The sequence below is a fragment of the Quercus lobata genome, chromosome 3 (assembly GCF_001633185.2).
Source record: "Quercus lobata isolate SW786 chromosome 3, ValleyOak3.0 Primary Assembly, whole genome shotgun sequence".
Taxonomy (NCBI): Eukaryota; Viridiplantae; Streptophyta; class Magnoliopsida; order Fagales; family Fagaceae; genus Quercus; species Quercus lobata.
In genome coordinates, this window is record NC_044906.1 from 63,672,337 (window position 1) to 63,684,529 (window position 12,193).

At 29.9% G+C, this 12,193-nt stretch overlaps 1 protein-coding gene across 1 annotated transcript in view; it reads left to right on the forward strand.

Annotated features, from left to right (window-relative positions):
• LOC115982796 (disease resistance-like protein DSC2) overlaps positions 1-12,193 on the forward strand; it is a 59,137-nt gene that overhangs the window by 23,000 nt on the left and 23,944 nt on the right. The window lies entirely within an intron of this gene.

Sequence of the window (12,193 nt, forward strand, 5' to 3'; positions counted from 1 at the left end):
ATGAGGAATTGGGTAGTGAGAGTGCTATCATATCAATTTTTGCGCAAAAGGTTATCAAAAAGCCTACGTCCAGGGGCAGTAGTTCTCAAATTAACAATAAGAACTAGAAAAGATTAAACAAAGATATAATAATTCGAAAAAAAAAATTTGAAGTTAAAATATGAACCTAGATCCACATTAAACAATATCAATTAAAATTCAGCAAATAAGTAGACACATGAATCCAAAAACAGCATGATCTTGATCCCACTCTGACCATTCAACGTCAAGTAATGAATTAGAAGTAGAATCTCAATTACTATACCTACCATAAGTTCTGTGAACCTTATCCTATTTTTATGACACATTGACATATTGGTTCCTCCTTGCAAAGGCAGGATATGTGATACTAATTAACTTCTCTAAAAGCAATTTTGAACTCTAAGCCAGCCTGAGCTTAGGAGTATGTAGAGCCTCTTAAAAAGAGATGAAGGTGTCAGCGTGTCGCTACTTGATTATATGTCTAGGAACCAAAACATGACTCCATGAATATCTTTCAACCAAACTAGGTTCGCAGTTAGGGTATAGGATGGGAAGAGGTTAGGCATCCCAAATTTGCCCAGGCGTAGCTAGCCTTCATATATTGTTACTCAAACTGGATGGAATATAAATTATCCTAGAGACTCAAGCAAATATGCATCTATATCTAAAGCCTAAACAGCAGTCGACGTGTCCTATGAAGTAGACAAAGAAACATAAAACAAGTGACCACAAAAACATGTGAAGAGATATACAAATAAAGAGATAAACAACTTGTGGCATCAAGCTCAAATCATCATTCATCAACATATAGGTGGGGATGGACCCAGGTGGGGGCCTGGGACCCCCCTAGCCTTTTTTTTACTTACGATATTTTTCATTTTTTGTTGTTGGACCCCTTTTCCAAAATCTTAAGCCCTTCTCCTCCCCAATCTAACCAGCCTAGCACAATTAGCAACTATTCAACCTAAAAACTTAACAAAAACAATAAAAGCATTCACAATAGTGATTGTATTTTAGTAAAAAAATAATAATAATAATTTTACCACCAAAGAACCAAAAAACCATGTGTTATTGAAGAAGTTAAAACTAAATTTTTTGTAACTACAGTAAATTGATATAAATACTAGTTGACTGTAGCAAGTTTTTTTTTTTTTTTTTTTTAAAACAATATTTTATTAAGATTATCTCTCTTCCTTCAATTAAAAAACTCAAATTCTCTCTCTTCCTTATTATTTTAATGAGTTGTTTATATTATTTTAAATGAAGTGGTAAAAAAATAGAACATTGATGTTAGGTATATTGTAAAGTGAGGTAGTAAAAATAAATAAAGTATTGTGAATAACTTCAATAACAACAAAAATCCTAGCTAGCCTAGTATTAAAAAATCCTAGGTTTTTTTGTTTTTGTTTTTTTTGTTTTGTCTTTGTTGGTAGATAATTGCATATAAATGTATTAAGAAACAATGATTTTGTGTATTTATAATTTGTTACTACTATAAGAATGCCTACTTGGAATTTTGTTTTCATTTATACTCTGGCCCCCTCTAACTTAAAATCTTGAGTTCGTCCCTACATATAGGCATGGAGAACATCATATCAACTACACTCAAGTGCATGCATATATATACCCAATCATGCATGTGTATGAACACATGCATGTAGATATCAACCAAGATTAAGAGCATTGTTTAAAGTTGGGTGATTAAGTCTTGAAGTGAAAGTTTCATTAAAGTTTGAGTATCTTCCCTTATTAAACTTAAATGATCTTGATTCGTCCTGAATGATCTTACATGTTTTAAGGATTGACTTGAATCTTGATTAATTGAGGAAGTTTAAATTTGACTTTTATGTTTCCATTTAAGTTCAAATCAAATATCTCAATTATCTTGGAGCTTTTAAGATGTCTTTTTCCAATTAAGCCTTAATTGAATTATTGCTTAAATCTTGAAACCAATCTTATTAATTGTTACTTTCATTTATGTATGAAAAATCAATTAACTTCCAAAAGGGATTGAAACCCAGTTAATTATTGTTACCTTCATTTATGAGTCAAATGTCTTCCTTATTTATCTCTAGTTTTTTTAGTTACCTTGTGAGGTTGAAATCAAAATTAAAGTTAATGAGAGAGAAAAGATAAGATATTTTAGGTTTTAGGTTCAAAGAAGGAAAGAAAGGAAAGATCTTTTAGCTAGGTATCTTGAGTTTTATTACATGTTATACAAAAGGAGATAAAACAAGGTAGAAGATATGTATTTAAAAGAAAACATAATAGTTAAGAAAAGATAGTGAAACATAGAATTAAAAATTGATACCATCGCGCACCTTTAGTGCGGTGGTCACTCCACAAGTATAAATGCTTATGGGGTGTGAGGGGGAAAGAGCTGGGGTTCAAGTCTCTAGGAGAGAGACTCACACACATATACACTTAGATTAGGCTAGAGTAGAAATTCTATCTTGTATTAAAAAAAAAATTGATGAAATAAAAAAGGAAAGGAATTAAAATAATTCAAAAAACACAAAATAAACAAGAGTCAAGGATGAGAATATGGATCATGGAAAAGATCTACATCTCCTCCTTGTGGAACTTATAGCGTTGTTGATGACTGGCCCCTTGGCTGAAACCCACAACCACAACTATGTCTATAGAGCAAAATAACTTGGAATGATTTGGCTAGGATTTTTTGAATGACCCTAGGTTATTTGCTAACAAACTTTGAATGTAACACCAACTAAAAGTTTAGAATCTTAGCGAGTAGGAGATTATCTTTTAACTAAATAATGGCTGAAGATTAATCAAATACTCACTATTTCTGCCCTTCTAGCCTTCAACCCTTTGGTTTAGGGTTTCAAGTGATATTTCATCATAGTTTTAAACTTTTAGTAGGTGGAAGAGTTTAGCCAATTTGGATGGTGAAAATTGGGGTATTTATAGGAGAACTAGTATTCTAAGGTTAGGTTAGATGTTTGTGTAGCTAGTTGATCAGGCTAGTTGCCCTAGAATTTCATCAAAATGGAAATGGACTAATATGAGTATTTTGTCCAAAAGGTGCATACATCACAAATTGGCTGCGTACACATCATATATCTGACATATGCACTTTTTGTAAACCTTAGCCAAATTAGGTTAGAAATGATTTTTTGGGCTTAGTTCTTGGGTTATAATTGGGCTTGGGCTTAGATTGTATTAGGCCACTTTTGCGTTAATCTGCTCATTGGGCTCCACACACGATGCTAATCATTTTGGTAGTGGATATTGTACAGGTCAAAACGAAATGAGGTGTCTACACCTATTGTTAATGAAAATTAGGACCTACAAAAGCTCATAGACATGGAGGCATATATATTGATTGAAAATTAAGTGAAGATGACAAAGTGAATGTAACATGCATGTGAATCTAGGGAATTAAGAGAGATAGAAGTAGCTATAACATATGAATTTGGTATTTAAGGTCTATTATGTAATACCAATCAAAACTTTTATGTTCAACGAGTAAAGTCAAGGTAATTTCTTTTCAATTTAGTATTTTGTGGATGTGGAAGTGTTCGTCAATATATGATGACTTATAAGCACCATATACTCTTGGGAAATTTCATGACAATTGACTCAAAGGTTCTTGGACTATATTTTCAATTTGTGGACGAACTTCGTCATCACTTTTTTGTTTTTTTGTTTTTTTTTTTTTGTTTATCGTTAGATAGCTCCAACAAATAGAAATCTAATATTAGAATATTGACTTACCTTTTTTTTTAAGTTGCATGCAATTGCTTGCAATTTTTTCTTGTTGTGCTTTTGCTTTTGGAAAACACAAAAAAGTAATTTCTTGTCCATGGGGCACCCCTAAATACCAATGCTTAAAGAAGTGGGCCAACAAGTCACGACCACACATTGCAGTAACAAGCATACCAAACCAATGTAGCTATTAGTTATCATTGCTGATTATTGTTAGAACTAATTATGTTTGTGCTTATGCTTCAACTAATGAATACATGACTCGAGGAAAATACTAGCCATGTTTGTGCTTATAGTTCAAAGAATTAGTGTAGTCACAATTAAGGTTCCTCGTTAATTGAGTGTGTGTTGTGCAATCACTGTTACACAAAGATGATATCCATTGTGTATTTGAGTCACCACCATGGACTCCTCAAGGCCAACCAATCAGCTCACATGCTACCATGAGACTTGAAAAAAAAAAAAAAAAAAAAAAAAAAAAAAAAACACCTTGAACATAGTGCTATCATCTTTTATTTATTTCTTTCTTTCTTTCCATACATATAAAAAGAATTAAAAAAGAAAAAAAAAATCAACCCAATATAAGTTGAATAATGCATAAATCCTTAAATTTATAATCTAATTCTAATAGTGTAATAATTCCACAATAGAAGAAAAATAAATATGTATACGATTTTATACACAGAATGCACCAACTAAAACCTAGCATGCTAAGATTAGCTTGTAATTTTTATTTATAAATGTATGCGTAATATCATTCAACATGCACTTATTCATTGTTCTAAAAAGTAGATTACACAGAAGTGGATTACACAAAGATTTACCAATTATTTACAACTTATTTTATTTATTCCCTTGCTAAAATCAATTTATCTCACCCTTTAATAGTTTTATAATAAACAAAATAAAGTAGGTTTTTTGTTTTTAAGTAAGCCAGTAATTTATTTAAACGCACTTTTTATTTCAATGTTAGAAAATAAGCAAATATATATATATTTATATATACAAAAAAAATATGGGATGGTATCTTCAATCATGGTAGTACAGTCTCACACAGATGCAAATTTTTTTTTTTTTTGAGGTGGGTCACAGATAAAAGTGGATTACACCGAAGATTTGCTAACTTAGCATAAATAAAAGTGGGAGGGTATGATGGTAGTAGTGGGCCACTGGGTAATTTGGATTGGGCAGTCAATTGTTTTTGGTCTATGCCTTAAAACAAAGTTGCCCCGACAATAGTTAGTGCATCTCATAACAGTCTCACTTTGATTGTGGAGTTTGACCTGTCCACTACATTATGACCTAGGGGCACTTTGATGTATCGGGCTTATAAATCGTACGATACAATATATGTATCGTATAAATCGTATTGTATTGTAGAATTATACATATTGTACGATATATAGAGAAATGCTTTAAAATGAGATTTTTTTGTTAAAATTTATACTTTTATTTAAACCTAACAAGTTGTTAGACTTGTTTTTAATACAAAATTATTAGGTTACATAATTTAACCTAATAAACTAACATATTCATAAGCAGTCTCACTTTGATTGTGGAGTTTGACCTGTCCACCTCATTGAATTATTGCTTAAAACTTGAAACCAATCTTATTAAGTGGAGTGATATGAGTTTTGTGCCCAAAAGGTGTGTACGCATCATATACTTGGCATATGCACCTTTTGTAAGTCTCGGCCAAATTAGGTTAGAAATGGTTTTTGGGCTTAGTTCTTGGGTCATAATTGAGCTTGGGCTTAGATTGTATTAGGCCGCTTTTGGGTTAATCTGCTCATTGTGCTCCACACACGATGCTAATCATTTTGGTAGCAGATATTGTATAAGTCAAAACAAAATGGGATGTCTAAACCTATAGTTAATGAAAATTAGGACCTACGAAAGCTCATAGACATGGAGGCATATATAATAATTGAAAATTAAATGAAGACAACAAAGAGAATGTACCGTGCATGTGAATCTAGGCAATTAAGAGAGATAGAAGTAGCTAACTAGCTATAACATATGAATTTGGTATTTAAGGTCTATTATGTAATACCTATCAAAACTTTTATGTTTGATGAGTAAAGGCAAGGTACTTTCTTTTCAATTTAGTATTTTGTGGATGTGGAAGTGTTCATCAACATATGATGGCTTTTAAGCACCGTATACTGTTGGGAAATTTCATGACAATTGACTTGAAAGTTCTTGGATTATATTTTCAATTTGTGGACAAACTTCCTTATCAATTTTTTGTTTTGTTTGTTTATCGTTAGATAGCTCCAACAAATAGAAATCTAGTATCAAAATATTGACTTACCTTTTTTTAAAGTTGCATGCAATTGATTGCAATTTTTTCTTGTTGTGCTTTTGCTTTTGGACAACACAAAAAAAAAAAAGTATTTTCTTGCTTTCGGCCGTGTCCATGGGGCATCCCCAAATATCAATGCTTAATGAAGTGGGCCAACATGTCACGACCACAAATTGCACTAACAAGCATACCAAACCAATGTAGCTATTAGTCATCATTGCTGATTATTGTTATAACTAATTGTGTTTGTGCTTATACTTCAATTAATTAATACATGTTGGTGCTAATTAATACATGAATCAAAGGAAAATACTAGCCATGTTTGTGCTTATACTTCAAAGAATTAGTGTAGTCACAATTAAGGTTCCTCCTTAATTGAGTGTGTGTTGTACGAACACTGTTACACTAAAAGGATATCCATTGTGTGTTTGAGTCACCACTATGAACTCCTCAAGGCCAACCAATCGGCTCACATGCTGCCATGAGACTTGAAAAAAAAAAATTGAACATACATATAAAAGAATTAAAACAAAAAGAAAAAAAATCAACCCAATATAAGTTGAATAATGCATAAATCCTTAAATTTATAATCTAATTCTAATAGTCTAATAATTCCACAATAGAAGAAAAATAAATATTTATACAATTTTATACACAGAATGCACCAACTAAAACCTAGCATCATAGGATTAGCTTGTAATTTTTATTGATTCTCAAAAAAAAAAAAAATGCTTGTAATTTTTATTTATAAATGTATGTGCAATATCATTCAACATGCACTTATTCATTGTTCTAAAAAGTAGATTACACAGAAGTGTATTACACAAAGATTTGCCAATTATTTACAACTTATTTTATTTATTCCCTTGCTAAAATCAATTTATCTCACTCTTTAATAGTTTTATAATAAAAAAAATAAAGTAGGTTATTTGTTTTTAAGTAAGCTAGTAATTTATTTAAACGCACTTTTTATTTCAATATTAGAAAATCAAAAAAAGAAAAAGATATATATATATATATATATATAATATGGGATGGTATCATCAACCATGGTAGTACAGTCTCACACAGATGCAAACTTCTTCTTTTTTGAGGTGGGTCACAGGTAAACTTTACAAGCCATTACCCATTTATAATTGATAAAAGTTTAAAATGTATCCATTGCATATTTTTATTCAATGCACTTACAAATTGTTCCAAAAAGTAGATTACAGAAGTGGATTACACAAAGATTTACTAACTTATAGTAAATAAAAGTGGGAGGGTATGATGGTAGTAGTGCGCCACTAGGCAATTTGCATTGGGCAGTCAATTGTTTTTGGCCTATGCCTTAAAGACAAAAAGTTGCCCCGACAATAGTTAGTGCATCTCATAACAGTCTCACTTTGATTGTGGAGTCTGACCTGTCCACCTCATTATGACCAGGGGCGGCATTATAGGAATAAACATGAAAAAGGGAAAGACGCTCGTAGGATCCATACTACCATATAATCCATGTGAACTCGAACCATTTTTTTTATTTTTTGAAATATGGTTTTATAATAATTTTTTAACAAATTTTAAGTAGTCAGTTAATAAGTTAAAAAAAAAAATTCAATGATAGGTAGAATTAATAATCATATCGTATTGTGTGTAAAAAGTTTTATATTGTATTAGAGTATTGTAAGTACTTATGAATTGTATGGTATAGTGTGCATATTATATGAATCATATCGTATCATAGAATTATTCGTATTATATGATATATAGACAAATGATTTAAAGTGAGATTTTTTATTAATATTTATACTTTTATATTTAATTTAACAAGTTGTTAGACTTGTTTTTAACAGAAAATTATTAAGTTACTTAATTTAGCCTAATTAAATAACATATTCATAAGTTTTTTTTCCTCTCTTTTTTCTACAAAATTTGGACTACACAGTACACACTTACATTTCACTTTAATATTTACAAATATATTTTCTATATTATGAATATGATATTAATTGACAATATAATTATTTTTTATTTTTGTCATTTTTCTTATAAGTCCAAGAAACTAGAATGATAAGAAGAAATATTTTTGAAAAAAAATTATTAAAATAAAAAGAAAAATAAGAGATAGTACACGTCAATAACAATGAAAAAGATTTCAATAAAGAAATAAATTTGCAAAATGATAAATGTGATAATAGCATTGACTTAGATGAAGTTGATTAGGTAATATGATGAATATGATGAAAAAATTTATTCTTTTTGGGTCATTTGTAATATATTCTCACTTTTGAATTTAAGCAATTTGAATGTATATGTTATAAACACGTGCTAGTTTGATTTATTTAGTTAAATTATTAAATATTATTACATAAGTGATATATAAATTAGTCATTGGTTGAATATATATTCAAAATTTATAATAAATATACCCTTTTATATATGTACATCTATAATTTTTTTAAGTATTTGTGTATCCTACGATACACAATAATATATGATACATGATAAAGAAAAATAAAAAATTAATTCACGATACGATTCACATTTTTACAACTATGCTAATAACAACTTACTATTTATAATTTATTATAAACATATTATAGTTTATAGATGTAAATATTTTATTTATTTATTTATTTATTTTTTATACTAGAACCCAAACCCTTTTGGTTATTTGGGAATATTGAGCCATGTGAATCTGAAGCTCCCTGCTCCCTTCCATGTCCACATTTCACCTCTTTTGTCACATTTATTCATGGCAAGAGATATGGCATCCTCTATTTATTATTATAGATTTAGTTAACAAAAATCCAACTATTTTATAGAAGTTTTGATTCCATTTTTATGAAAACTATAAAAAGTCGTCAAAAAATTAATTATTTTTTTTTTCTATTAAAAGTTCTAAACATATTTTCTAAACTAATGTGGGAATATGTTGACTTTTCTCCATTATTATTATGGAGTATTATTTTGGGGAAAAAAAAAAAAAAAAAAAAAAAAAAACTACTACTCAAATTCTATATTTATTATCTAGCTACTTGAACCAAAGCCCATATAAATAATTTCCTTAAATCATTGGCATGCTTATTGTAACGGCTTAAATGAGTTACCATAACATGTGTTTCCATTTGAAAATGCAAAATAAAAGGGTAGAAACTGCATTGGGCTAAAAAGCAAAAGGGTAGAAACTGCATAGTTCTTTAATCAAGACAATTAGTAGTATTTTGCAAGGGCAACTCTTGGGTCTGAGTGTTTTCAGTTTTGTGCACTAGACCTGATATATTCCTGACACAACCACAAGTCTCTATATGTCACGATTCAATTATCTGTATCGTATTTGGTCCTATGCAAAGGATGCACTAAACTGAACCCAAACCTTGCTCATCTTAAAAACATTTGGAGTTTAGGCTTTAATTACTACTAGTATTATTTTTTTTTATGGGAAGGCTTCAATTAAATTAGTTTAATATTGTTATAATTTTTTTCTAGATTGAACTATGATTCTCAATCTTCCTGTTTCATGGCTATAGATATCAAACCTCATAAGCAATATGCAAAAAAATTGGCCATCACTAGCTTGCCCTAGTAGCAACAATATACAATTTTGGACACACGAGTGGGAGGAACATGGGACATGCTCAAAGTCTGTACTTAACCAACATGGATACTTCGATATAGCTCTCGGTTTGAAAGGGAAGACAAACCTCCTCAAAGCTCTTAAAAGTGTAGGTAAATTCAATTTTCAATACTTTAGTGCTTTGTTTTTTTAAGTAACATTTAGTTTTGTAGATTTTAGGTTTTGCTTGCCTATAATGTCCTTAATAATTCATGCTTTTATTTTATTAGGAAGTTTATATTATTTTATTATGATTTATGTAAAAATAGAAATTGAGATTTTGGGAGAGTTGTAAAATAAGATGGCAAAATAGATAAAGGAGGTTTTTAGGGTGTAAAATATAACTTTTTTGACATCTCGGATGTTAATGGTCTTATGTAACACCTATCAAAACTTTTATTTTCAACTCATAAAAGCAAGGTACTTTCTTATCAATTTGGTATTTTTTGGATGTAGAAGTGTTCTTGACATATGATGACTTATAAGCATTGTATTGGACTCTTGGGAAATTTCATGACAATTGACTTGAAGGTTCTTGGACTTTCTTTTCAATTTGTGGACAAACTTCTTCATCAATTTTTTTGTTTTGTTTTGTTTTGTTTTATTTGTTTATAGTTAGATTGCTCCAACAAATAGAAATCTAATATCAAAATATTTACTTGACTTGACTTACTTTTTTTTTTAAATGGCATGCAGTTGATTGCAATATATTTTTTCTTGTTGTGCTTTTGCTTTTGAAAAACACAAAAATGTATTTTCAACTCATAAAAGTAAGGTACTTTCTTTTCAATTTGGTAATTTTTGGATGTAGAAGTGTTCTTAACATATGATGACTTATAAGCATTGTATTGGACTCTTGGGAAATTTCATGACAATTGACTTGAAGGTTCTTAGACTTTCTTTTCAATTTGTGGACAAACTTCTTCATCAATTTTCGTTTTGCTCTGTTTTGTTTTATTTTATTTGTTTATAGTTAGATTGCTCCAACAAATAGAAATCTAATATCAAAATATTTACTTGACTTGACTTACTTTTTAAAAAAAATGGCATGCAGTTGATTGCAATATATTTTTTCTTGTTGTGCTTTTGCTTTTGAAGAACACAAAAATGTATTTTCTTGCTTTCAGCCATGTCTATGGGGCACCACCATGTCAAACCCACATCCTAAATATCCATGGTGTCTTTGGAGAAATTATTAGATTTACCGAAAGGATTGCTAATGTGGTCCTCCAAGTCCTTCTAACCAATAAAAAGTTGCTATTTATACAAATGTGACATCACCTAGTGGTTTTTTATTTTTAATTCTTGTGCTAATTAAGAATCTAACTCATACATTTACATAAATGACATTATTTAATTGGTTGAGGAGACCATTTCAACAATCCTCTTGATGGACCAAGTAATTTCTCGAGTGTTTGAGTCACCACCACGAAATCCTCAAGTCCAACCAATTGGCCCACATCACAATCCAAAAACAGCCACCTAAGCAGCCATGAGGCTCGAAAAGATAAACTTTAACACTGTTCTTAACATCCTTTTAGGAGTTCAATAATTAGATAATGATAGGATAAATTGTTAGTTTAGTATTTGAATAACTCTTATCTACTTGCAGTAGATAAAGATTAGGTTTCTTTTAAATTTAAAAGTTAGTTTTATCCTGTAAAACTATCTATTTATATAACTTAATGTTGATTAATAACTAAATAAAGAAAGCTAAAAAATTATTTATTATTGAGTGAGTATTTACTTTGAAGATTTAGACTCCCTTGAAATAGTCCATTTATCAATTAGGAGGTCTTAATTCCCTTGAAACAACCAACAAACTAGTTGGGTTCATAAGAACTTCGGACATTTTTTTTTTTAATTCCCTTGTTTATGTACTTATGTTTGGTTGGGTGGATTTGAGGGAAGATGAAAAAAATGAGTGGAAAATAGGGAAAAAAAAAATGAGTGAGAGGGTTGGTTGGTTGGGAGGGAGAGGGGGAGAGAAAAATAGTGCTAGCCCACCAAAACTCAATCTCTCCAAAATGGGGAGAAAATAGGAGTGAAAATGTGGTCCAAACCTTTGGACTAAAATGCCCCCTTACCAACGTTTCTGTTGTTCAGGTTTTGCTTCTTTCTTTTCTTTTTCTTTTTTTTGGGGGGGGGGGGGGGTTGGAGGGGTCTTTTTAGGCGTTATTTTTTTTTGGATTTTTTTTTTCATTAGTTTTTTTTTTTTATAAACAATTTTGGGATTCTTGATTTTTTTTTTTTTTTAAATGAAGTGGTCATTCATATTTTTTTTAATAAAAATATGAAATAGTATTATTTTGTGTTTTATCTAATAGAGACATGATTGTAAATTTATACAAAGTACATTTTCTATCCTCTCATTTTTCTTTTTAACCAAAAAAAAATTCATCCCTCCAACCAAACACAAATGGGGGAAAATAAATTTTTTTTATTCCCTCCCTATTTTCTATCCTCTTACATTTCCATTTGCTCAACCAAATGGATCCTAAATTTATCTCACCTTTTAAAAATTAAAAAATAAACAAAATAAA